This window comes from Mastigoproctus giganteus, chromosome 9, assembly GCF_048544385.1.
Source record: "Mastigoproctus giganteus isolate SK-2022 chromosome 9, ASM4854438v1, whole genome shotgun sequence".
Lineage (NCBI taxonomy): Eukaryota > Metazoa > Arthropoda > Arachnida > Uropygi > Thelyphonidae > Mastigoproctus > Mastigoproctus giganteus.
In genome coordinates this window covers 111,664,651-111,670,818 of record NC_143583.1, presented here as the reverse complement: position 1 = coordinate 111,670,818, position 6,168 = coordinate 111,664,651, and positions in this window count along the sequence as shown.

The window sequence follows — 6,168 nt, the reverse complement described above, 5'->3', positions numbered from 1 at the left end:
TCAATTCTGTCAGGAACCACAGTTTGCGTAAATACTTTATTGACACTAATCTCATTACGTATAATCTCATTATGCTTGCCTTGTTAAATTTAATACATTGAGCAGGAGAGGAGCAAGAAACTTGTTTTAGCAAACAAAGTCCATGAAACAGAAGTCTAAATTGCTAATTAAACTATCTCAAGCTTTCACATCAAGCGCAGCAAGTGTTAGCATAGTGTATTTCACTAGAGAATACACTTGAAGGAGAAGTTATTTGCTCTCCAAATTGATATAGCACTGCAGTGTACCGGTCAATAAGAAATTGTGGAAGGGATCACGGACTACCGTAAACTGTAATAAAAAGTAAATATGCTGAGAACACGCTAGGGAAAGAAGTGAACGTGAAGCTTAAAGAAAAGTTGGATTATTTTTGTCCAGGGGCTACAATGAAGTAAAAGGAATGTGAGAAGAGAAGCAGAAAAGTGGAATGGAGTTATACAACCGGGAGGGGAGGGTTGCTTTCTCCTCGAATGCATATCGGGCTCAATATGAAGATAAACTGCACCAAGTAAGCAGATAAGGAGCGAAATCCGGAGGTCTCAAAGGAAAATTGTTATTTATAAATGCTGCATCTTTGCGGTTTAGTCACCCGTTCCACAAAGTTGATAGAGCATCTTTAAAATAGGGAAAAAAATAATAAATGGGCAGATTAGAACTTTTTTTGTTTCTGAATATCAGATTACACCACTCGCCTCTTGAACAGCGAAACTTCTCTTGGTTAAAACTGTTATTTTTTAATTAATATTATACTCTTAATAAAAAATAAGAGGCGAGTCTCTTTTACTCGTATCCTTAATGTGGAATGTTCTCATTTGGTGGAGGGTTCGTTGACTTTTTAGCTAAAAAAAGGAATTATTCTTAAACATCTCTGTGGAAAATGACAAACACTGCTCTGTTATAAACATCGCTTTTGAAGAATCGTAATATTTCCACTTTTCTCTGAATAGATTTTTTTTGTCACAATTGATAACATGAATCTGGTTTCTTAATATGCGTGTAACATTGAACTCGCATGTTCATTAGCTTTTGAAAGGTTCATTAGCTGTTATTCAGAATGTAGTTAAATACTTTCAAAGATCTCATTCTGAATCCCACATTGCGACACTGCAGCGTAAAAGTTTCAAGAAAGCTTCTCGTATTTACAAAACATTGCTATCAACTCCTTTGCAGGATTTCTTCCCTCGGAAATAGCTTGTCACTCATCATCGAATCTTATCTTATTTCTTTTTGTTTGCGTATTTGCCTTAATTAAATATCCGTTTTTTTTTTATTAGAACTTTGGGTATGACGTGTTGTAATGTTGGCTATAGATCATAGACTTGCCATGACCCACTTTTGTTGTCTCGGTTAGAAATGGCATCGTTACCAGCGTGGCATTGATGCATTAGCTTTTTAATATTCCTGACTTCGTGGTGAAGCCAAAATTTCTATTTCCAAAGCACACCTACTGAGTTTTGAATAACTGAAGTTCACTCTCCTATGATGTAAAAAATTAATGCGATAATGGAGCTTGTGTTTCACTAAACAGAACTTGGCGTGAAGCAAGAAAAGTCTATAATCTGTAACACGCTAACGTCAAAGAGGCGTCACTTTATAAATTCCATGTTTACACTGATGTATTTCGTGCTGATCTACTTTATTTCAACTCATATTTTCTGGAATGTATTAATATGGAACGAGTTCTTCTATCTTAGTACACGAATTATTATTCTTAGTAGAAAATGGATTCAGAGATTAATAAAAACAAATACAGTCCAGTGCAAGAGGACTTAATTAAAAATAGACATTTTAGGAGTATTTAATTTTTAGGAGCTGTAACATGTATGTGTAATGCGCCTATTGTCTTCACTATGTCCGTCCGCATGTAATAACTCGGCTCCAATAGATCAATTTTCACGAAATTTCGCATTACACAAAATACAACGATCCTCATATCATTATTTATGACAGCATTAACCTCAAAATAAAAACGAAATTATATCCACATATTATTTGTAAAATAAATGAGCTGCTATTCTCTTCCGCCCCTCATTTTTGAATTTTCATCAAGTTGAACGTTTAAAAAAATGTTTCCGGTTTTGTTTGCATACAAATCTATTAGATACATGATATATATATAAACACACACGTGTACTATATTTTCAAATTATGTGTACAATAAAATCTTTCAGGGGGTTTTCTGCTATATACTTGTATTACCACAAGTATGCACTGGAGTAACATTTACATAGACGTAACAAGACTTTCTGAACATCGGTACATAACTTAACTTGTTCATTGAGCCTTTAAGGAATGAGAGTACAAAATAACAAATAATATTTCTCCGTAAATACTTGGACACAATATTTAAGTAAGACTAAATGCAGCTGGGCATAATATTTTTAAGAGTTATAATATAGGTGTAAAAACACCACAGACAACTCTTAAAAAGAAAAAAAAAAAAACCTACGATAGTACTGTAAAAGGCATCATTTCAACTGTATTTCATATTGTGCTCATCCTTCACAACGAGTTACCATGTATTGCACAACCTCGAATAAGTAACGCTTCATTAATAGAGAAGACTAGTTACTTATTCTCAGTGGGCACCATCACCCAGACGGCACCGTTTCAAGGATTGTTGGCCTTTCATTATGAGATACACTTGATATGATGCCTTTATACTACTATCGTAGTTTTTTTCCTTTTAAGAGTTGTCTATGGTGTTTTTACACCTATATTATATAGATAATTATAACTCTTAAAAATATTATGCCCAGTTGCAATTAGTCTTACTTAAACATTATCATGTCCACCTTTTGGCATATCTCATATTGTGGAATTATCTTCAACTGGATTGTCATGTTTGCAATACCAGGGTGCCTGCCCATCCACCATTTCATCTCAATATTTCATCACCATTCGACTGGCCAGCTCTGTATTTATCCTCCTCGTGCTATATTTTTTAATGGTGTATGTACGTTCATGGCTTCCGTGATTTTTGCTTTAAAGGTGTTCCATAATTCAAATGTATTCATTCTCTCTCTCTCTCTCTGCAACCCGCCCAATTAATAGATTCCATATAGCGCCTTAAACTGTTATAGTTATTTCTTCTGAAATTAAAACCCATGACTTTATTTTTAATTAATGTTATTCGAGAGTGGTTTGCCAAACACGAAAGTGACTTCCTGGTGCTATCATGGCCGCAAAATTCGCCGGATATGAATTCCACATAACATCTCTTGGATTACGTGAATCGAAATTCCGATTTGGATCCTTCACCACGGACTAACGCAAAATTTCGGGAGGCAATTATATTGATATGATACTACATATATCCCGGAATGTTCAGAGTCCTTATAGAGCCAATGCCTCGCTGTGTGGCTTCAGTATTGGTGGCAAGGGTAGGAGGTAAGTGGTATTATGTTTTGACTAGACAGCGTAAATGAAGTTGTACAAGAAAGAGGTGTCGTTTAAAATGTAGTCCATAAAATGAGCTGAACATATAACAATACTGACAGGAAGTGAGGTGCCACAGCGCAGGACTTAGTGTAAGCGAAGATTCTTCGCTTACACCAAGTCCTGCGTGTGCAAGCGAAGACATCTTTAGCTATGCCAAAGATAAGCATTGATCACGCAGACCATATACGACTACTTGATAACAAGAGGTCTCGGAATATTTAGTCTTGTTGTTTCGGGGGGAAGAAAACGCCCCCAGAGTTGTCAATGAATCATCAGAGGGATCCGGGAATGTAGAGATGTACGTGTCTCAATAGGTCTAGATCACCAATTACGGCTTTGAAGCATAACGTTGTATGCTTCATTATTCAAAAGCCTTCGATGGAAAAAAAATAGGTATTTAAAGTGTCATTTTATACAGATCACAGTATTATCCTGCATTTAATCTAGTTCACCGTACAAAAATCTACACCTCTGCAGTTATTCTTAGTAATTGTCGGCAGATGTGGTTGCCAGTACTTGCAGTACTACCTCGATGTAGGATTCTAAAAATCTTTTATATAACAGCCAGGCTATTGAGGATGATACAGCTGAGGATTGAAAACGATACGTCTGCATATCGGATTCTGTCTTTCACTCCCTCTTTTCTTATCTATGAAATGTAGTAACACAAACTTATATCGGTTACAATTTAACAACCATTTTCTTTCATTAATTAAGCCATGGGAATCTCATTAATTATGCCTTCACTCCCTTTGTGTTTTTAAATAAATCGGTGTGAGTGAAAGTAGATGTTCTCTTAACCAATAAAGAGTTCCTCTTTATTGGTTAAGAGGATCATAATGTGTATATGGCTTACAGCAGAAAATAGCAGTCTCACTACCAGGATTCTTATCGATCATAAATATAAACTTAATATTTCACTAGTAAATATGACGTAAACTTTGTCTCTGTACTAAAGAATAGTCTTTAGCTGACAGTTTCTTCCCGAGTGTCTTACTTAAGAGATTTTTTGGTTTAGAACTGCTGCGGAATGTTAACACCCTGAGAACGGACAAGGAATTTCACTCAGTCCTTTTCACTTTAAGACAGTTCGAATCAGCAAATTGATGAAGATTGACGCACGCAATGTAACAACGCGAGAGTGTTTAAGTTGAAGGTTTAAATTATCCGAAATTTTCTGTGATTAGTCACATAATAATTCTCTTTTTAACCATATAAAGAATCACACAAGATGCAATTATTTTTTAATAGACGCTAGTTTTCCTAAGAACCTAGGTCGGAGTTTTTATGCATAAATTGCTGTACGAATAAGAATAAATAGAACCCCAAACATTGGCCCAAATAATAAAAAGAGAAAAAAAAAGAAGTATAAACTTTAAATACATTCAATTTAAATAAATGCGATAATATTATTAAGTAATTGCTAATATTCCTTCCTCCACGTCGCCTATCACCCATTTATAATGTGAGATTGCGAAATCCATTAATGATTGGAGGAATTTTTGACCCTTTCCAACGGTATGAATTAATTCCCAAAACAGGCAAACCAAATCTATAACACACGCATTTTACAGACACAAAACATTCATGCATCATTGCTCTTGAGCAACACTGCTTGGTCACATTATTAGGACTATGAGCCTGTTGAGCCGCCGTTGGTTCGAATAAATGCTCTGAAACAGAAACGTGTTGAAAAGTGACGCGAGGAAGAGTACCGAACCATTTATATAACAAAATTGTCTTGGAGTAATGTGATCAGAGGATTATGTTAATGAACATGATTTTTCGGTCTATCCTACACACGCTCAATAGGATTGAAATGCGAGGAATTGGGCTGACTACAGCAGATGTTTGAAATGTTTCTCGTGTTTGTCAAACCACTCTTTTACGCATTTGGTGCAGTGGATGGTCGTATCATCTTAAAATTGCACATTGCCTTTTGTTCCCTCTGGTGGGATCAGTATACCAAGGTATAGCACGAAAACATAACCCACATAATTGAACTTCCTCTAGCCTGTACTGTCGTACACAACAGGATGGCTCCAGTGTCTCGCATGGTTCCCTCCCATATGTGCACTTTTCCATCTGTGCTGAACAGTGCAAATTGATTCATCAGACAATATGACTTGCCTCCAGTCCTCCTGAATTCATCGTTTTCGATCTTGGCAACTACTCAGTCGTATTTTCCGGGTGTCCGATGTCAATGGCTTCGAAGGTAGTACTCCTCTAGTGCATTCTTTGCACGGCACGGTGCTGATGCCTTGCAATGTTCCCTCATTAAATGCAGAGATTAAGTGATCCGTCAATTAACGATAATTAAACTTGATAATCCCCTTTGAACATCGAGCACTTCGCTCCGTCACCTTTACATTTTCGGTCGCAGCTTCATGTGTTCACAGATGTTTTCCGGACGTACTTCCATTCGTTAAGGACTCAAATTACGCTACCCTCTGAACGCTCGGAAAGCGGGCCCATCCTTTCTAATGTAGCACATGCTAAACGTGCCACGATAATCATATTTTCGAAGTCCACCCTTGAATCTTGTGCATTCAGCATGTGACTTGATTTGGACAAGGGTGGACACTCGCTTTGTAGCACTTTCCCTAACATCATATGGCCTCTTCGATTTACAGATTTTTTTTCATGGATCATGCGTTTAATTCAAATCTCAATGGACCTAATAAAGTG